Raw genomic sequence first — 19,967 nt, forward strand, 5'->3', positions numbered from 1 at the left:
CATGGGACCTTGATGAAGTTACTTAAGCTCATAAAAACAAATGGATTCTACTAGGTGATCTACTAAGGAAGCAGTGAAGAATGTCCTGTCACAGAAAAAGCATTTGGTTTAGTACTGTCATAGGTTGCAGGTGGAATTAAAAATGCAATAAATTTAGGAGATTTTTAGGGGTGAATTAATTAAATGTTTTACCAATTATAGCAGGTAAATGATGTCATAAATATCCAAATGTCCCTTAGCAGAAAAAGCATTCTTCACCCCTGTACCTTGGCCTCTCTGTAACTTTGTTACTCTGATTTTTGTATTGGAATACAGCCATATAACTTTTAAAAGGTCACTTTACCTCTGAGTTTCAGTTGTCCCCACTCTAAAACAGGGAAAATATATTCATGCTTCTTACCTCATAAACTTTATGGTGAGCTCACCACTTTATAATGCTTAAAAAAAGGGATGAGTGATATTTGGAACTTTAAGTTGTGCTGCTGAGGTTGCTGAGAGCCAACAGAGGCTAAGCACAAACTTTGAAGAACTGTGAGCATTGAGAAGACAACATCCAGTTATTAAAACTGTTATAAAAATGATGCCAGTAAGGGATAGTCAAAATTGTATGTTTATTTCTGACTCCTAAGAGAATAGGAAAGAATTTAACAGCTGGGCTACCCCAAGCATATAAAGATTTCTCTTAGTAGATAAGAACAATTAGCTACAACAGTCATATAGGTAGTTGACATGGGTACTGTGAAGTTCTTACAACTTGGTCAGATATCTAAGATGCTAAGATACCAAGATCATCAACTTGCAGTCCAGGACATTAACCAGTCTTCTGAACTTCAATGACTCAGGAAGAGACTGTTAAACTCATAATTTGTGTAATTTTGCCCCATTCAAATCCAAATTCAATTTATGTAAATCATTATATCACCCTGTGATATTAATGATTCTTTCTGAAAATATAAACAAAATCACAAGTTCAGCAGTAAAGACTATCTAGTAGTTCTTTTACATACATTAGCTTCTATTTGATTGATAAACTTCTGAGGTAGATTTAATGATGATTTCATTCTTAACTTATCTTTAATTCACCTTTTACACTAGAGTTTGTTAGAAAGAGTCCTGGATAAATTACTTTCCCTCTGGTCTTCTTTAATAGTTAATATCCTAGAGACAATTATACTGGTGAATGAAACAAATACTTCTTTTCTAGTTGAATAACAATTTTAGAATAAAATTTCATCTTCAGTAGGCACATTGAAGACCTATCTAGTACAATTTCAATCTGAGAGAAAAACAATGATTTATGTGTATCATGCCTAATTCTAACATGATTTTATTGACTTTACTAGGTCTTTCCTATCTTGAGAACTTTTAGTTTCAAGTATCTTGATGATTATGAATATCTGGTGTGAAAAAAATCTATTAAAATATTTTCATACATTTTAATGTTTCATTGTTAAGTTTGAATGATTATGAACAACAGCTTGCCAATAATAATGACCTGATTTATTATTTTTATTTTTAGAAAGATTTCATTTATTTTGATTTTTGCAATTTTTCCACTAATCTTCCATCCCTCACCCACACACAGAAGGCAGTCTATTAGTCTTTACATTGCTTCCATGGCATGAATTGATCTAATTGGAATGTGATGAGAGGGAAACCATATCCTTATGGAAGAAATATAAAGTATGAGATATGGCAAAATTACATGATAAGATGACATTTTTTAAAAATTAAAGGGAATAGTCTTTGGTTTTGTGCAAACTCCACAATTCTTTCTCTGGATGTAGATGGCATTCTCTGTCCCAGATACTTCTAAATTGTGCCTGATTGTTGTACTGTTGGAATGAGCAACTCCATTAAGTTTGACCATCAGCTGCATGTTGCTGTTAGAGTGTACAGTGTTCTTCCGGTTCTGCTCATCTCACTCAGCATCAGTTCAAGGCTTCCCTGAATTCCCATCTCTCCTGGTCTCTAATAGAATAATAGTGTTCCATCACATACATATATCACAGTTTAAGCCATTCCCCAACTGATGGACATTCATTCAATTTACAGTTCTTTGCCACCACAGACAAGGCTGCTATGGCTATTTTTTGTACAAGTGATGTTTTTACGCTTTTTTCATCATCTCTTCAGGATATGGACACAGTAGGTATTTCTGGATCTAAGGGTATGCACATTTTTGTTGCCTTTTGGGCATAATTCCAAATTGCTCTCCAAAAAGACTGCATGTGTTCACAGCTCCATCAGCAATGTTTTGGTGTCCCAGATTTCTGACATCCCTTCTAACATTGATCATTGCCCTTTCTGATCATATTGGCCAGTCTGAGAGGTATGAGGTGGTACCTCAGAGATGTTTTGATTTGCATTTCTCTAAATTAAGAGCAATTTTTCATATAACTATGGGTTGCTGATTTCCTCAGCTATAAATTGCCTTTGCATATCCTTTGACCATTTGTCAATTGGGGAATAGCTTGACTATTTAAAAAAAAATTTGACTCAGTTCTCTGCAAATTTTAGAAATGAATCCTTTGTCAGAAATACCAGTTGTAAACATTGTTTCTATACATTTCTTTTTGATCTTGGTTACAAGGGTTTTGTCTGTGCAAAACTTTTTAAATTTAATTGTCTAGTTTGTTTTTACTGATGTTCTCCATCTCTTCCTTGGTCATAAACTACTTCCCCTTCCATAGATCTGACAGTGATCTCCTAGCTTTCTTATAACATTGTTTTTTTTATTTATGTCTGGATCCTGTATCCATTTTGATCTTATCTTGCTATAGGGTGTGAGGTGTTGGTCTAATCCAAGTTTCTGCCATACTATCTTCCAATTTTCCCAATACTTTTTATCAAAGAAAGAGTTTTGATCCAAGTGAGAGCTTTTATCCCAATAGCTGGACTCTTTGGGTTTATCAAACAGCAGCTTACTGTAATCAATTCCTGCCATTGCACCTAGTCCACTCAACCACTCTATTTCTTAGCCAGTTCCAGACAGTTTTGATGAGTGATGCTTTATAATATAATTTTAAATCTAGTAGGGCTAAGTCACCTTCTTTTATACATTCTTTCATTAAACCCCTCGAGATTCTCAACTTTTTATTTCTCCTTATGAATTTGCTTACATTTTTTTCTCACTAATTTAAGTAATTTTTTGGAATTTTGATTGGTAGGGCACTAAACAAGTGGTTTAATTTTGGTAGAATTGTCATTTTCATTATACTTCCTCAGGCTATCCATGAGCAGTTGTTATTTGCCCAGTTATTTAAATCTGTTTTTATTTACGTGAAAAGTATTTTGCAATTGTTTCTTATTAATTTTTTAAAAGATATTATTTGAAAAAAGATATTATTTGAGTTTTAAAATTTTCCCCCGATCTTACTTCCCTCCCCTCGACCTCACACAGAAAGAAATCTGTCAGTCTTTACTTTGTTTACATGTTCTACCTTGATGCAAATTGGGTGTGATGAGAGAGAAATCATATCCTTAGAGAAGAGACAAGAATTCTAAGAGGTAACAAGATCAGACAATAAGATATCTGGGGTTTTTTATAAATTAAAGGGAATAGTCCTTGAACTTTGTTCAAACTCCACAGCTGGATACAGATGGCACTCTCCTTTGCAGACAGCCCAAAATTGCTCCCGATTGTTGCACTGTTGGAATGAGCAAGTCCTTCAAGGTTGATCATCACTCCCATGTTGCTGTAACGGTATACAATGTTTTTCTGGTTCTGCTCATCTCACTCAGCATCAGTTCATGAAAATCCCTCCAGGCTTCCCTGAAATCCCGTCCCTCCTGGTTTCTAATAGAACAATAGTGTTCCATGACATACATATACCACAGTTTGCTAAGCCATTCTCCAATTGAAGGATGTTTACTTGATTTCCAATTCTTTGCTACCACAAACAGGGCTGCTATAAATATTTTTGTACAATTAATGTTTTTACCCTTTTTCATCATCTCTTCAGGATATAGACCCAATAGTGGTATTGCTGGGTCACATTTTTGTTGCCCTTTGAGCATAGTTCCAAATTGCTCTCCAGAAGGGTTGGATGAGTCCACAGCTCCACCAAAAGTGTAATACTGTCCCAGATTTCCCACAACCCTTCCAACAATGATCATTTTCCTTTCTGGTTATATTGACAAATCTGAGAGGTGTGAGGTGGTACCTCAGAGAAGCTTTAATTTGCATTTCTCTAATAATTAATGATTTAGAGCATTTTATCATATGGCTATGAATTGCTTTGATCACCTCATCTGTAAAATGCCTTTGCATATCCTTTGACCATTTGTCAATTGGGGAATGGCTTTTTGTTTTAAAAATATGACTCAGTTCTCTGTATATTTTAGAAATGAGTAATTTGTCAGAATCATTAGTTGTAAAGATTGTTTCCCAATTTACTACGTTTCTTTTGATCTTGGTTGCAGTGGTTTTATCTGTGCAAAAGCTTTTTAATTTAATGTAATCGAAATCATCTAATTGGTTTTTGCTGATATTCTCCAACTCTTACTTAGTCATAAACTGCTCCCCTTTCCATAGATCTGACAGGTAAACTAGTCCTTGATCTTTTAATTTGCTTATAGTATTGCTTTTATGTCTAAGTCCTGTAACCATTTGGATCTTATCTTGGTAAAGGGTGTGAGGTATTGGTCTAATCTAAGTTTATTCCATACTAACTTCCAATTATCCCAGCAGTATTTATCAAAGAGGGAGTTTTTATCCCAATGGCTGGACTCTTTCGGTTTATTGAACAGCAGATTATTATAATCATCTCCTGCTTTTACACCTAGTCTATTCTACTGGTCCACCACTCTATTTCTTAGCCAATACCAAATAGTTTTCTTGACTGATGCTTTATAATATAATTTTAGATCAGGTAGGGCTAAGCTACCTTCTTTTGCACTTTTTTGTCATTAAGCTCCTGGCAATTCTTGACTTTTTATTTCTCTATATGAATTTACTTACAATTTTTTCTAACTCATTAAAGTAATTTTTTGCAATTTTGATTGGTACAGCACTAAACAGATAGTTTAGCTTTGGTAGAATTGCCATTTTTATTATATTAGCTCTATCTATCCATGAGCAGTTGATATTTGCCCAGTTATTTAAATCTGATTTAATTTGTGTGAGAACTGTTTTATAATTGCTTTCAAAAAGTCTCTGAGTCTGTCTTGGCAAATAGACTCCCAAGTATTTTATATTGTCTGAGGTTACTTTGAATGGGATTTCTCTTTCTAGCTCTTCCTGCTGTATCTTGCCAGACATATATAGAAAAATTGAGGATTTATGAGGGTTTATTTTATAACCTGCAACTTTGCTAAAATTGCTAATTATTTCCAGTAGTTTTTTGGATGATTTCTTGGGATTCTCTAGGTAGACCATCATGTCATTTGCAAAGAGTGGGAATTTTTTCTTTTCCTTCCCAATTCTAATTCCTTCAATTTCTTTTTCCTTCTCTAATTGCTGACTAACATTTCTAATACAATTTTGAATAGTAGTGGTGATAATGGGCACCCTTGTTTCACTCCTGATCTTATTGGGAATGTCTCTAACCTCTCCCCATTGAATATAATGGGTGTTGTTGGTTTCAGATAGATACTGCTAATTATTTTAAGGAACATTTATTCCTACACTCTCTAGTGTTTTTAATAGGAATGGATGCTGTATTTTGTCAAAAACTATTTCAGCATCTATTGATATGATCATATAATTTCTGATAGATTTGTTGTTCTTATAATTGAGTATACTAACAGTTTTCCTAATATTGAACCAATCCTGAATTCCTGGCTGTGTCCACACCCCCTGTCCCCCTGTTCTGCAGCCTCAGCTTCTTCACCAAACTTCCCATGCTTACCCAGGAGAGGAAGTTTGATATGCACACCTATTCGTAGGCCTGTACCCCTGTTGGAGGGGCATGTCAGGATATAACCCAGATGAGGATTCCACATGAACTTGTAGTTCTTGGTCTTAAAAAGGGTTTCAATCTGGGTGAGTCCATTGCAGAAGAGTGTGAACACTTCCTTCATGTTCCCCCCGTTCTACATAGAGATGACCCTCAGGAAATCTTCCTCATTGATCCAAATCAAAAAGGTCTTGTTGTCATTGTGCCAATGCCCCTGCCATCAGGCCAGTCTCAGGTCATGCCAGAAACCAAGAGGAGTGGGGAGACAGGCTTGTCGAAAAGGAAGTGGTAATCAATCAGCTGCTGCTGTTCCTGCTCAGTCATATTCTTCAGAGCATAGTACTTCCCATTCAGGTCACCTTCCAGGCTAGCCATGGCTTCAACAGAGAGCTTCAATATGGCCAGGCGCTTGCTCCAGCTACAATGTGGTGGCAGGCAGAATCCTCGGATGTTCCAACCAGTTCGAACATGAGAGGTCAGCATGTAGTTGTGATCCAGGTCATCACCACCCTGCAGATTGTCAGGGTTAAGATCAGTCTGATGCTCATCTGAAGGCTTGTAGCCTCCATGTTGGTCCTCAATGATAGGATCAAACAGTTCCTTGAACACTTCATAGGCCTCTTCATCTCCAGCTACAGAGCCCACAGTCATGATGAATGGGTGTCCTGGTTGTCCACACTGGTCTGGATGACATCGTCCAAAGTGAAGCCGCTGGATGTGGCCTTGTCCCAGAGCTTTTCATAGAGTTCGAGAATCAGCACCTTGGCCATGTGGTTGTTGTGCAAGAAGAGGTCTGGGTATTCCTCCTCGGCAGGGAAGAGCGACTTGAGCATGTTGTGGCTATTAGAGAAGGGCATGGCAGCAGGAGTCCTGGAGGCTGCCGGGGCAGCAGGGCGCAAGGCTGCGGAGATGCTGCGCGGGGCGGGGCCAGCTCAGCTCCTGTGCAGTCACTCAGTCCAGTATTTTGTAATTGTTTTTAAAAAGTTTCTGAGTCTGCATCAACAGGTAGACTCCCAGGTATTTTATATTGTCTGTGGTTAATTTAAATGGAATTTCTCTTTCTAGCTCTTTCTGTTGCATCTTGCTAGTCATATATAAAAATTGTTTAGGATTTATGAGAGTTTATATCCTAAGACCTTGCTAAAGTTGCTAATTATTTATAGTAGGTTTTTAGATGATTTGGGGGATTCTCTAGGTATAACATAATGTCATCTGCAATGAGTGAGTTTTGTCTCTTCCTTCCCTGTTCTAATTCCTTCGATTTCTTTTTGTTCTCTTATTGCTGAAACAAACATTACTAATACAATATTGAATAGAAATGGTGATAATGGGCATGAATCTTTGTTTCACCCCTGATTTTATTGGGAATGCCTCTAGCCTATCCCCATTGCATATGCTTGTTGATGGTTTCAGATACATACTGCTTATTATCTGAAGTAGCAATCCATTTGTTCCTATGCTTTCTAGTGTTTTTAGTAGGAATGGGAAGTGTATTTTTAAAAGCTTTTACAGCATTTATTGATATAATCATAAGATTTCTGATAGATTTTTATTGATATAATTAATTATACTGACAGTTTTCCTAATAGTGAACCATCCCTGCATTCCTGGGATAAATCCAACTTGGTCATAATGTATTATTCTAGTGATAACTTGTTGTAGTCATTTTGCTAAGATTTTATTTAAGATTTTTGCATTTATATCTATCAGGGAGATAGGTCTATAATTTTCTTTCTCTGTTTTATCTCTTCCAGGTTTAGTTATCAGCACCATATTGGTGTCATACAAACAGTTAAGCAGAGTTCCATCTTTCCCTATTTTTCCAAAGAGTTTATATAGAATTGGAACCAATTGTTCCTTAAATGTTTGGTAGAATTCACTTGTGAATCCATCAGGCCCTGGAGATTTTTTCTTAGGGAGTTCAATGATGGCTTGTTGAATTTCTTGTGTATAAGGGTTGTTTAGGTATTTAATCTCTTCATCATTTAATCTGGATAACATATTTTTGTAAATATTCATCCATTTCACTTAGATTATCAAATTTATTGGCATAGACTTTGACAAAATAATTTTGAATTATTACTTTAATTTCTTCCTCATTGGTTGTGAGTTCACCTTTTTCATTTATGATACTAGCAATTTGACTTTCTTTCCTTTTTTTAATCAAATTGACCAAAGCATTATGAATTTTTTGTTTTTTTCATAAAACCAGCTCTTGGTGTTATTTATTAGTTCAATAGTTTTCTTGCTTTTGATTTTGTTAATTTCTCAATTAAATTTTAGAATTTCTAATTTAGTATTTAATTGAGGGTTTTAAATTAGTTCTTTCTCCAATTTTTAGTTGCATATTTAGTTCATCAGTTTCCTATTTCTCTAATTTATTCATATATACATTTAAAGATATAACATATCCTCTTGAATGTATGCCATAGATTTTGATATGTTCTTCCATTATTGTCATTATCTAGGATAAAATAATTAATTCTTTCTATAATTTGTTTGATCCAGTCATTCTTTAAAATGAGGTTATTTAGTTTCAAATTAGTTCAGGGTCTATATCTCCCTGGCCCAGTATTGCATATGATTTTTATTGCATTATGATCTGAGAAATATGTATTCATTACTTCTACCTTTCTGCAATTGATCATTAGGTTTTTTTATGCCCTAGTACATGGTCAGTTTTTGTGTAAGTGCCATGTACTGCAGAAAAGGAAGTATATTCCATTCTATCCCCATTCAAATTCCTCCATAAATCTATCATATCTAGGTTTTCTAACAATCTATTTACCTCCTTAACTTCCTTCTTGTTTACTTTATGGCTAGATTTATCTAAATCTGAGAGCAAGAGGTTGAGGTTTCCCACTGGTATAATTTTGCTGTCTATGTCTTCCTTTTCCTCTAAGTATTCGAATGAGATATGATTGGGTACATACATATTATTACTGAAATTACTTTATTGTCTATAGTACCTTTTAGGAGGATATAGTTTCCTTCCTCATCTCTTTTAATGAGATCTATTTTTGAAGCTGCTTTGTCTGAGATAAGGATTGCTACCTTGCTTTTTTCACTTCAGCTGAAGCAAAATATATTTTGCTCCAAGCTTTTACCTTCACTCTATATGTATTTCTCTGCTTCAGGCGAGTTTCTTGTAAGCAGCATATTGTAGGTGTTTAATCCACTCTGCTATTCACTTACTTTTTAAGGTAGAGTTCATCCCATTCACATTCAAAGTTATAATTGCTAATTCTTTATTGTCCTCTACATTATCTTCCCTCTGTTTGTACTTTCCTCTTTTCCCCTTTATCCATATTCCCCAGTAATTTTTTTCTGAATAACATCAGCTTCAGTGTGACTGGCCTCCTATATCCAACACCCCCTCCCCTTTTCCCCCTTTATCACTTTAAAGGTAACAAAAGTTTCTTAACTTAACTGAGTGTATATAAGTACATTTTAAGCTAATCTGATGAGAGTAAGATTCAGGCGGTTCTCACCTCCTCCCTTCTTCCCCTCTATTATTATAAATCCTTTGTATCTCTTAATATGATGAGATTTACCCCCATTCAGTCTCCTATTTCCTCACATCTCTTTACTGTTCTGCTTTTTAGGGTGGTATTGTTTTTAAATCATTCTATCTCGGTCACAGAAGGCTCATGAGTGTCCATCACTTTTGGCTAAGTATATTCTCTCTAATAGAGTTACCATTCTCGAGAGTTATTAAAGTCTTTCTCCCAGGTAGGGATATAGCCAGTTTCATCTTATTGGATAGCAGCTTTTTTTTTTCTTTTTTAACTCGCAGCCCCCTTTTTAAAAACTTTTCATTTGTCTCTTGGGTCTCCTGTTTGAAGTCTAGATTTTCTATTAAGCTCTGTTCTTTTCATCAGGAAAAGTTGGAAGTCTCCTATTTCCTTAAATGTCCTTTTTTTGCCCTGGAAAAGAAGGTTCAGGTTTGCTGGATAATGAATTCTTGGCTGCATTACAAGCTCCCTTGCTTTTTGGAATATTCCAAAATATTCAATCTCTTAATCTTGATACAGCCAGGTCCTTTGTAATCCTGTGGCTCCTTGGTATCTAAATTGTTCCTTTCTGGCTACTTACAGGATGTTCTCTTTTATCTGATAGTTCTGGAATTTGGTCACAGTATTCCTTGCTGTTTTCATTTTGGATCCCTTTCCAGAAGGGATTGATGCATTTTTTTTTCAATAACAATTTTGACTTCTGCTTCCATGATATCAGGGCAGTTTTCCATGACTAAATCCTGTAATATTGAGTCCAGGCTTTTTTTTCTCTTCAATGTTTTCAAGAAGCCCAATTCATCTTAGGTTATCTCTCCTTAATCTGTTCTTCAGGTCAGTCTTCTAGTTTTTCCATTTTTTTCATTTTGTTTAACAGATTTGGGTTGTCTCATGAAGTCATTGGTTTCCACAGACTCCATTATTCTTTTTTAGAGAAAAATTTCTTCAATTACTTTTGCAACTCCTTTTCCAATTGTTCAGTTCTATTTTTCTAAGAGTTTTCCATTTGACAAATTGAGGTTTTGAGAGAATTACTTTCCTTTTGCATTTTTTCAATTGTTTTTTTATGGATATGTTTTCTTGTTTCAAGATATTAATCTTCTCTTGGGTTTCTTTTCCCAAATTTTCCCATTGATTTTTAAACTCCTTCCAGGAGACCTTAGCACAAGGACTGTCTTCTCTCTGCCATCTTGGCCAGAAATGATAATGACCTACTTTAGATACATTTATATGATACAGTCTTCAGAATATTTTGTGATCTGTATTTATAATATGGATATTTATTGACCATCAATTTATGAAATACAATAAACTCTTATTTGTACTTCTTGTCATCAATTCATGATTTGTTACGTATTTAGTTGTTGTCTATTTGATTAGTCATGTCCAAGGCTTTGTGACCCTATTTTGATTTTTCTTAGTTTCCTTCATGGCTCCATTTGGGATTTTCTTAGGAAAGATACTGGTGAGATTTGACATTTCCTACTCTAGCTCATTTTATAGATGAAGAAACCAAGGTAAAGAGGGTTAAGTGATTTGTCCAAGATCACAAAAGTGTCTGAGACTGGCTTTGAACTCAAGAAGATGAGTCTTCCTGAGTTCAGCACTCCATTTACTGCATCTTGCAGCTGCCTCAAGATTCAGTAGCTGGAAAATTTCCTTGCATAATATAAATTGATCACTAATTTGAGCTTATTAAGAATATCTCTTCTTTAATTTCTGATTGCTATAACCTAGTCCTGAATAGCTATCATAAGCCCTTCTTTTTCATAAACAAATATGTGTGTGTGTGATTTAGATATTTTTGCTGTTTCTTTGCTGACTAAATTTTGTAGGAAGTACTTCCCATGGAGTCTTTTGTTTCATTCTTGGATGCTAGTTATTTCATAGTTTTCATCTGGTAGTAAATTCCTTTTGCTTCTATTCAGCAAGTCAGTGGTTTGTACCTGGGATGAGCTTGAACTGTTGTTTGATGAAATAATATCTGTTTTTTCTAAAAGTTCTGTAAGTATTTATGCAAGCTGTTTTTGTTGTTGTTCTTGTTATTTTTCCTACCTGTCTATTATACACTTTTAAGTATTAATCTTCTTCCTCCTTCTACTCTTCTCCCTTTTTAGGTCAATAAATCTTTTTGTTAACTCTGTAATTTTTATGAGGATATTTTCCAAATCAGTAATAGTTCATTTTACAATTCCAAAAATGCATATTAAGAGTTCTGTCAAATGGGTGTTAATTGCTCTGAATATGTTGTTCATTTTCAGCTTTGATTTTAGAATACAAATATGGATGTGGCATAGAAATAGGGAAACTCTCTTAGTGACAAAACTTCTCTTCCAATATACTACATTCTTTGCAACATATAGTTTTACAAATCTGTCTAGAGAACAGAGATGCTAAATGAGTTGTCCAAGTTCACATAGGCAGTATGTATCAGAGATGACTTTTATCCAGCTCTTCTGGTTTTTGAACCCAACTCTCTCTATATTAAATTATGCAACCACTGCACATAACATTCTTAGCTTTATTGCTATTGCCATGCTATAATCAAATATCCTTTGTAGAATGATTAGTTTTTGTAAATGGAGGTGGTATTTATTAATCAAGTGGACCCTTTACTCTGCAAAGAGCTCTAAAGTCACATGGATGGTGGGAACTTACATAATTTGCTTCATCTCTTCATGACATAGTGCCATAATTATAAAATGAAAGCCACTTAGCCTTTTATAAGATGCCTCCATTGTACTTTTCCAGTAATATTTCAGACCACTTCCTTTCACATACTCTATGTTCCAAATAAACTAGGCTATGAGCTTTCCCCATTCTTGTCCTATTTTCTCTCATCTTTTAAATCATTTACTCAGGTTTTCTTTGTACATGGAATGGATTCTTTTCTTACATTTGTCTGATTTAATTCTCTTCATTATGTAAGGCTCAATTAAGCCTCTATGTTGTCCTCAGATATCTTCAAGGAACTTCTTTAAATTATCCTGGAGTACTTTATCAGTACTTCCTCTTCTTTTCAACACATTCTACTTTGTGTAATACTAATTTGTTTACATTTTATCCTACTATCATATTTTTTAAAATTTTATTTATTTAAGGTAATGGTGGTAAGAGTGACTTGTCCAAGGTAACAAAGCTAGACAATTATTAAGTGTCTGTGGTCAAATTTGAACTTAGGTCCTCTTGACTCCAGGGCAGGTGCTCTATCCACTGTGTCACCTAGCTGCCCTCCATTCTATCATATTTTAAGCTCCCTGAAGCCAGGCACTCTAGCTTTTTCAGAGCTTTAGCACAGTGTCTGATAAAAATTTTTATCATTACATCATCCAGCAACTAACAGGTGTCTTTAATTTTTGTTTTATATTCTTCACACACTTTTATTATTTATTAATTCTACTGTTGGGAGAAAAGTGACACATTTCTAACACAAGTTTTAAAATCTTACACAGAACGCTTAGCCAAGAAGAATCATGAGTGAAAATACAAAATTTTCTCATACTTTTATTGTTTTTAAATTTTACTGTTGGGGAAAATAAATATATAAACAAATGTCAAAATCTTATATAAAACCCTTATCCAAAGCATTATGAGTGATCAAATACACAATTAACAGAAATTTTCCTGTTATATTTCATTTGGGACACCTGAAGGAAATTTCACCAATCTCTTCATATCTTTTTAATTTCACCAATATAACACTTTCTTAACCTTTCAATTGATCTCAGTTTTTTCAACTATAAAATTAAGGGTACTAAAAAATGACCACTTAGATTCCCTTCAAGTTAAAATAAGTATCTGTCACTCAGCTTGCTTTGGACTTGATTTCCTTAGGTATAAAATGAATTACACAGAAAACTCAAAAATATATCAAAAGTCTCTATTTTTAAAATTAATTTTATTACAAAATTAATAAACATCACCTAGAATGGGCATTTACATGTACATGAACAGAGAAAAAAAAGAATTGTATATGAAAATGAGGGTCTCTATTATTGAAGTTTTCTTTTTTAAAATTATAATAAGATCAACATGAAGCTTTCACAGCAGTCCTTAACTGGTATGTTCTCCTCCTAGGCTACATCTCTTATCCAAATGAAAGATTTTTTTCTTTTTAATTATTTGTTTTAATTCCAAATATTTTTCCAGACTTCACATTCCAATCTATTCCATTTGTTTATAGTCTCCAGAATTTTGCCCAATGTTGAAAAGGATAGTGGGATTCCTTGGAAAATCAACAATGAAGCATTCTTGTTCAAGTAGAAGAAACTGTTTAAATCTATTCAACAAAAGAAAAACAACCCTGACAGTCATTATGTTGTTCTCAGTGTCTCTTGTACAAGGCAAGTACCCTGCAAATATGGTCAATGAATGGGCAGTTTAATTACTGATCATCAGTATGGATTGGTTTGCAAGCTCTGTATTCTGAAGTAGGAATCCCCTTCATGAAAAAGATTAACAAATATTCTGAGGATCTGTTTAAGCTCTTATGAGCTTATCTTATTCTGGGGTTTGAGCCCCCTATGAGTCTAAAACATGTGACTGCCTTAGAAATGGATTTTTATCTTGTTGAGAGTTCTTTCTCTGACAGCCCTGCGTTGCCGTGGTAATACTTCTCAGACAATGATTTGACACATTTTAAGTGGCATTTGCTTTCTATTACCAGAATAGGTTGTTCTAGTTTAGGGGAAATTGATGTCTATTGGTGTTGTTTTCTTTCTTCATTTGATTGACTGAGGTTACTTGACTTTGCATGTAATATTAGTCTCCACCTGGAAGGAGCAAATGTAACATTATCAAAAGTAGGTTAACATTTAATGGGATGCTATTTTTAAGGTGAACCTGTGATTTCATTTGTACATGGAACTCCCTACATCAATTCAGGCTGTCCTGCAGCTTCAAGTCTGGGGCTATGAGAAGTTTGTGACTTATTTAGGGTTACCAATGATGTGTTAAGCATTATGCTATGCCTCCTCTCAAACTAATGACTAATATTAAGTTTGTGCTTATTCAAATTGTAGGAATTGAATGGGGCCTATAGGAAAATAATAGTTCATCAATTTAAAAGGGAAAAATAAAGTCAATACTGACTACAAACATTTTACAAAGTAATTAGGCATTATTATATTAATGTAATTACATATAATTTACTTTTTTGTACAAAATTAAAGTTAAAGTCAGTGCTAGAAAGTCTATTTATGAGAAGAGAATATTAATATAGACCTATGTGAAGAGAGAATCTGAATAAGCTATTAGTGGAGTCAAGAACTGCCCAGATTTGGGGGGATACTACTTGCAATTTGGTGAGAAAAGTAAATAAAAACTTCAAGTAGATTCAACTCAGTGATCCCATTTCCCCATATATTAGGGAAATTAAAAATGGGAAGAAAGATACTATATACATCAAAAAATTTCTAACTGCCTGTATCCTGAATTTAGCAAGTGATTCCTTTATCTGTTGAATGATGCTTAGTTTATGGTAGCAAAGAGCCAAAACAAACAAAAGTAGGTACTCAGAGTGTGATATGGCTAGCAAACTATGGTTTATAAATGTAGTATGAATGTATTGTTGCTCAGGATAGAGATAAAAACTGGAACTGTGATTTACTTGATATAGGAAACTCTAGGAGAGGAAATGCATCAATCCAGTTTAGCACCACCTCCACAATTTATAGTCATATAGCTGCCTTAAACTCTGAAAAGTTAAGTGACTTTTCCAGGGTCATACAGCTAGTAAGTTTCAGGGACAGGAATGTGAAACCAATTTGAAACCAATTCTTCCTGCTTCAGATTCAGTTTTGCATCCACTACGAGACACTGCCTCTACATTGTGTGAGATGAGAAAGCATAAGTTTGAAAAATTTAGAAAAACATAGAAAGATTTTAATGACTTAAGGTCAAATGAAGTAATCAGAACCAGAACAGATTCTTATAAACAAGCAATGAAACATTCATCTCTCTACTTGGCAAAGAGGAACCACAAGAAAGAAATGTTGCTAGCTATGAACAACCTCCCTGAGTTTTTGTTTAATTTTTTTTATTATTATAGGAAATGGGGATAATTCAGAAAATATCATCATGGTTAGGAGGGGAAAAAACCAAAATTAAACAAAATATATGCTAAGCTATGATTTATTTTATTATGCGTGGAGATCATCTTTTAAGAAAATTTATCATTTTCAAAACCAGTTCAGTTCTTTATCATATTAAAAAGAACCAATTTTGCTTGACTCTGATTCCAGAATCATAACTATTTAAAGTGGTCCAGAGTTTGTCTTCATCACCTTTTCTAGTATATGAGCCCAGCTGATCATAGCATCATGTTCAGGAAGGCAGGGATACTAGTAGAATTCTTCCAAGGTCTTCTTTTTGCCTTCTAAGCTTTAGACATATGACATACCCTCACCTTTGTCTAGTCATGTATAAAATTTCTAGCCTCTTTGAGAAACTACAGAGGGTTCCTTGGAACTTGTTGCAACTATAGTAAAGCTTCAACTTATCAGAACCTAATTGCCTTGGGCTCTTCAGCTAGCCTTTTGCTTTGCTCTATGATATTTGTATGACCTTGGACACACTACTTCAATTCTATGGTTCTAAACTTTCTCATCTGTAAAATTCAGGGGTTACTTAGTTCTCATCTAGCTCTAAATGTATGATATTAACAAATTATTTATCTAGGCTAAATTCTATCACTATGTGACCTTATGAAAATCACTTTCCTTCTTTGAAACTATTTTCTTCTCTGTAAAAATGAGGGGGCTGGGATCTCTAAGACCCTATTTAAGTTTGACAGTCCTCCAGTTTATGATATTCCAAAAATAATTTGAAGGGCATATCATAATGACATCATTATCTTCCATAGGAACATAGTTAGGAAGGACAGTTAGAATCATGTGAGTATATTAGTCATAGAGTATAGACACATTTTATTTTTAATTTTTAAAATTAATTTTTATTTTAACAGCTGAACTTACTCCTTTCTTCTACTTCCTCTCTTTCATTCCTCCCTACCCACTGCCTCACCTCCCTACTGTGAAAAAAAAAAAAGAAAAACAAGACTTGTTGCAAACATATATAGTTAAGAAACCCACATAGTCCATGTCCAAAACAAACAAACAATCCAATGAATGCATATGACTCAATATATATACTCTGAAGCCATCACTGCTTTATCTGGAGGTAGAGAACTCTTAATTTTTGCTGTAGTTTTTGCCTTAGAGTTCTGAATGGTTTGATAAAATGTTGAAAAAAGAGCATAACAGCATAACTTTGCTGCCCAGTTCCAATCTCTCCCCTTTATATTGTTAAACTAAAAATTCTAGATGATAGCAAAGATGATAACTTGGAGAGAAAAATTAGTCATCTGGGAATATAGAGGACCATTGTCTATAATTGCAAATGGGTATTTGGATTTAATATAGCTGACATGTGTGCCTAGTATGAAAATATGGGTTGCTTTATTTTGCCATATAACAGGACTTTAATGTGTACACTAAAATGGATGGTTGACTGAATACTGATGCAATTCTGACCTTTCCAGGAGTCATTTTTCAATTCCCAGAGTTTAAAAATACATTTATAAATGCCATGTTAGTGAATTCTCTTCATACAATAGCGAGATTTTACTTCAGTCAAAATTATTTTTTTACTTGTTTTATTTTGTTTTCCTTTTTCATATTACCACAATAGTCATACTGTAAATATAATGCCCCCAGAAAAAAGAGAAACCTCTAAAAATAAAAGTGAGAGAAACTATTGGGTGCTTCAGTTTGTATTCAGATACCATTAACTTTGTCTATGGGACAGATAAATTTTTTTTTATCACAAGTCCATCAGAGAAATTACTACAATATTTTTCCTACAGTTGCTATTGCTAGCTGTAGTTCCCTCCACCCTATGTCCCCTACCCCCATTTATTCTATTCTCTCTCTCTCCTTTTACCCTGTTCCTCCTCAAAAGTGTATTGTATTTGACTCCCCTCACCCATGACCTTCCCTCTCTTCTGTCACCTACACCCTCCCTTCCCTCCCCCTTACAGATTTCTAGACCAAATTGAGTGTGTATGTTATTCCCTCTCTGATCTACTTCTCATGAGAGTGAAGACTCACTCACTACCCCTTACATTTCCCCTCATCCACTCCATGGCAAAAGCTTTTTCTTGCCTCTTTTATGTGAAAAAACTTAGCCCATTCTATCTCTCCTTTCCCTTTCTCTCAGCACATTCTTTTCTTGCCTATTATAATTCCATCTTTATGATATATATCTATTATCTATCTATATCTATCTCTATCTCTATCTCTATCTCTATATCTATATCTATGTATATTTTCAAATTCAGCTCCCTCGTATGCTAAGGTCTATATATGCTCCTTCTAACCACCCTAAAAAATAAGAAGATTCATGTGAGTTATCAGCATGATCTTCCCATGCAAGAATGTAAACAGTTCAAGATCATTCAGTCCCTGATAATTTGCCCTTCCCATCCTGCTTTACCTGAGTCCTGTACTTGAAGATCAAATTGTCTGTTCAGATCTGGGTGTTTCATCAGGAAAATTTGAAAGTCCCCTATTTCACTGAATGTTCAACATTTTCCCCAAAAGAGTATATTGAATTTAGCTGGGTAGTTGATTTTCTATTGTAATCCAAGCTCTTTTGCCTTTCAGAATATCATATTGCATACGCTATGAGCCCTTAATGTAGCAGCAGCTAAATTCTCTGTTAACCTATCTGTAGCCCCATGATATTTGACTTTTTTCTTGCTGACAGTAATATTTTCTCCTTGACTTGGGAATTCTGGAATTTGGCTACAATATTCCTGGTAGTTTTCATTTTGGGATCTCTTTAAGGAGGTAATGGGGGGGATTCCTTCAATTTCTATTTTATCCTGCGCTTCTAGGATGTCTTTTATTTATTTTTTACATCCATATGTACATGTATATTTTTTAGTTACAAAATTTCTTTCCACTCCCTCTTCCCACCCCCTCCCCTCAGCAGTGAACATTCAATTTAATATTTTATATACACATTTCTGTTAAGCAAGTTTACAGATTAGTAATTTTCAGAATGAGGAATTCTGATTAAGGGAAATAGATATATAAGAGATAATTTTTATAAAGTATTCAACAGATACTATGGGCTGTTTTATTTTTGTTTGCTTTCTTTTCTTTTTCTTACTCTGAATGGGGAAAATATTGTCCATAGCTGGTCTAATACAGTTGTCCTAGTTTTCTGAAATGCTGAAAGGAGTTGATTCCATCAAGGTTGATCATCTCACAATGTTGCTTTAATGTGTACACTGTTCTTTTGCTCCCTTTGCTCAGCATTAGATCCTGTAACTCTAGAGACTGATCATTTATGATTTCTTATAGAACTATAATATTCCATAGTATTCATGTACAATAACTTGTTTAGCCATTTCCCAACTGATGGGCATCCTCTCAGTTTTGAATTCTTTGCCACTACAAAAGACCTGCTATGAATATTTTGGAACATGTGGGGCTTTTCCATTTTTTATTATTTCCTTTGGATATAGGCCTGGAATTAGAATTGCTGGATCAAAGAGTATGAACATTTTATTGCTCTTTGGGTATAGTTCCATATTGAACTACAGAATGGTTGAATCCATTCACAAATCCACCTGTCAACATTAATTATTTTCCCTTTTTCTCATCTTGGTGAATTTGATAGGTGTGAAGTGATATCTCATTGTTGTTTTAATCTGCATTTCTCTAATCAATAATGATTTGGATTATTTTTCATATGATTATATGTAACTTTAATTTCTTCACTTGAAAACTCTCTATTCATATTGTTTCACCATTTACAAATTTGAGAATGACTTGTAACCTTATAAATTTCATGCATTTATCTATATATTAGAAATGATAACTTTATCAGAACTCCTGGCTGTGAGATTGTTTCCCAGCTTTCTGCTTTCCTTCTAATTTTGGCAGCATTAATTTTATTAGTGAAAAAAATTTTAACAGTCAAAATCATTCATTTTGCAGTTATAATGTACTCTGATTTATCCCCTTTCCATAGATTTGATAGATAGAGTATTTCTTGGTCTATTAATTTATTTTTCATGTCGCCCTTTTTGTCTAAATCCTATATCCATTTTGATATTATTTGGATACAGCGTGTGAAATGTGGGCTTATGCCTTGTTTTTGCCATACTATTATCCAGTTTTCCCAATAATTTTTGTCAAATTGTGACTTCTTATCCCAGAACCTGATGTCTTTGGTTTTGTCAAATAGTAGATTGCTGTAGTCATTTACTGCAGTAACTTTTGAACCCATCCTAATCTACTGATCCACTACCTTGTTTCTTAAGCAGTACCAGGCAGTTTTGATGATTGTCACTTTATAGTATAGTTTTAGATCTGGTAGAGCTAGGCCATCTTGCTTTGCATTTTTTTTCATCAGTTCTCTTGCTATTCTTGACTTTTTGTTGCTCCAGATGAATTTTGTTACTATTTTTTCTAGCTCGGTAAAGTAATTTGATAGTTTGATTGGAATGGCACTGAATAAGTAATTTACATTTGGGTAGAACTGG

General features: G+C 34.3%; 1 pseudogene; it reads right to left on the minus strand.

Moving 5' to 3' along the window:
• Positions 1-5,756: 5,756 nt before the first annotated feature.
• Positions 5,757-6,757, minus strand: LOC141504581 (creatine kinase B-type pseudogene; annotated as a pseudogene).
• Positions 6,758-19,967: the final 13,210 nt, after the last annotated feature.

This window comes from Macrotis lagotis, chromosome 1 (assembly GCF_037893015.1).
Source record: "Macrotis lagotis isolate mMagLag1 chromosome 1, bilby.v1.9.chrom.fasta, whole genome shotgun sequence".
NCBI classification, from domain to species: domain Eukaryota; kingdom Metazoa; phylum Chordata; class Mammalia; order Peramelemorphia; family Peramelidae; genus Macrotis; species Macrotis lagotis.